Below are 2,833 nucleotides of genomic sequence, written 5' to 3'. Positions count from 1 at the left end.
TATATATATAAAAGCTTGTACTCTTAATATATCTTTTCTGTGAAACCTGAAAAAATAGTAAAATGATGAAAGGCTTAAACTAAACAATTTTTGTTTTTCTCACACTTTATTATATAGAAGCAATAAGATACTTGATAAAGTTGAAATCCAATTTTCTTGGGAAAGAGAAAACACACATACATTCTCCTTAAACTGTTTGCTTTCATGTGTGTGTGTCAGAGAAGTAAAATAAATCAATTCAAACCAGCAAAAATATACTATGGTAGCCAGAATTTGTCTTATCTGGATTTCACATCTTGGAGGAAAGTCTAAAGCATTGAAGAAACAAAGGAGAGGGAAGAAAGGAAGAGAGAAAGAGAATGAGACAGAGACAGCAAAAATGAAAGAAAATTCTAGGTAATGTTAGCCTTGGTGTGAAAAATAATTTATTGAAAAAGTTAATTTAACTCAGCAGTTTGGAGCCTGGGAAAAATTCCAGTCCTGGATGAAGATCAGCTTTATTAACAAGTGTTTGGTAATCATAGATTGCTAATCTGTTATCTTGTTTAAAATGCATGGATGCAACAAGAATTTGCTTGTTAAATAGAAGTAAAGTAGAAGTAATAATCCTGGATCTAAGAGGCTTACAGTCTGGTTGAAAAGAAAAGTGAAAGTGAAGTGAAAGTCGCTCAGTCGTGTAGACACTTTGTGACCCCATGGACTGTATGGGGGTGGTGGTTTAGTCACTCAATCATGTCCGACTCTTGCGACCCCATGGACTGTAGCCTGTCAGGCTCCTCTGTCCGTGGGGATTACAAGTATACTTTGAAGAAGGAAGTAGAAACTACCAAGTCTAGAGCTACGAAAAACTAATACATGGTGCATTTTTTAAACTCACTTTTCATGTATTTGTAGACAACTGTGCTGTGTTGTGGAGAAGGCAATGGTACCCCACTCCAGTACTCTTGCCTGGAGAATCCCATGGACGGGGGATCCTGGTGGGCTGCAGTCCATGGGGTCGCACAGAGTCGGACTGACTGAAGCGACTTAGCAGCAGCAGTAGTGCTGTGTTGTGCTGAGTCCCTCAATTGTATCCGACTCTTTTCCACCTCATGGACTGTAGCCTGCCAGACTCCTCTGTCCATGGGGATTCTTCAGGCAAGAATACCCAAGGGGTTGCCATGCCCTTCTTCCGGGGATCTTCCCACCTCAGGAATCAAACCCGTGTCTCCTGCTTTGCAGGCAGTTTCTTTACCAGCTGAGCTACCAGGGAGGCCCCTGTTAACAACTACATGCTAATAATTCTAGCACTGTTCCATCACTGTAGAGATAAAGTTATCTACAATCATAAAGCTTATATTTTTGATGATGTATAAACTGTAACTAAGTAATCCTATCAATAAATAAGACAATTTCAGAAAGGATTATGCAAAGAAAAAAGATAGAATAACATGAGAATACCTTTTAAGAGAGTGAAAAACACTATTAATTGGGAGAAAACATTTTTCAAATCATACATTTAACAAAGGACTTATATGGAATATATTAAAAATGAAAGTGTTAGTCTCTCAGTCATGTCAGACTCTTTGTGACCCCATGGGCTATAGCACACCAGGCTCCTCTGTCCAGGAAATTTCCTGGGCAAGAATACAGGAATAGTTGTTATTCCTTTCTCCAAGGGATCTTCCTGACCCAGGGATCAAACCCAGGTCTTCCACATTGTGAGCAGATTCTTTACCATCTGAGCCACCAGGGAAGCCCCATGAAATACATGAAAGTTTATCTCAAAACATTAGGAAACAAGCTGCTTAATTAAGAAAAATTTATATATATATACAAAAAACTTAAACAGACTCTTTACCAAAGAAGATATAAGATGTCAAGTGAGTGCATGGAAGATGTTCAACATTATCAATGTTTAAAGAAACAGAAATTACGACAATGAGATATAGCTGGATACATATCAGAGTCGCTAAAATAAAATCATCTGACAATACCAAATACCAGTTACAGTGCAGAGCAAATTAAATCTCATACATTATTAGTGGGAATGCAAAATGATACAGCTACTCTGGAAAATTGTTTAGCAGTCTATTATAAATTTAAACATATGGCTGCTATATGATCCAGGGGCCCCCCATTTGGATATTTATGCTAGAAAAGTAAATAATTTTATTAACACAAAAATGTGTACAAAAATGTTTACAGTCATTCTATTTACATTTGACAAAATCTGGAAAGAGCTCAAGTATCCTTGAGAAGGTAAATGACATCCAAACTGTAGCAATGAAACACTACTCCTGAATAAAAAGGAATGTATTCATACAAATCAAAATTTGGGTGAATCTCAAAGGCTGAGGAAAGAAATTAGACTCAAAATATTACATACTAGTTGATTCTATTATATGAAATTCTTGTAGAGATCAAACTATAGTGATGGAGAACAGGTCAGTGAATGTCCTTGATCTGGAGTGGTTGGAGAATGTGGCAATAAAGAAAAAAACAGAATGTGGGAGTATTTTGAGGCTCTAAACAGATGGATTCCAGACATGTATGAGACCATATAAAGAGGGACTAAATTTCTTGTGCTTAAATGAGAAGAAGGGCTCATGTAGGTAGAACACAGTGCAGGTAGGAAGGAAAGTGGCATTGGCAAGAGGTCAGTGAGAAATTAATCAAGAAAGCCTCACCAAACTGATATATTGTAAGTAACTAGAACAATATGTATTTGAATAAAATACTTTTCTCCACAAAAATCAAAGACCAAACTGAAAAGATTACACACATATGATTCTAAAATTGTGACATTCTGGGAAAAGTTACATTCTTGGCATGGTTAAAAAAATATGCATAT

The sequence above is a fragment of the Bison bison genome, unplaced genomic scaffold, assembly GCF_000754665.1.
Source record: "Bison bison bison isolate TAMUID 2011002044 unplaced genomic scaffold, Bison_UMD1.0 scf7180017864200, whole genome shotgun sequence".
Classification (NCBI taxonomy): domain Eukaryota; kingdom Metazoa; phylum Chordata; class Mammalia; order Artiodactyla; family Bovidae; genus Bison; species Bison bison.
The sequence above is the reverse complement of the archived record's forward strand: the minus strand, read 5'-3'. Positions refer to the sequence as shown.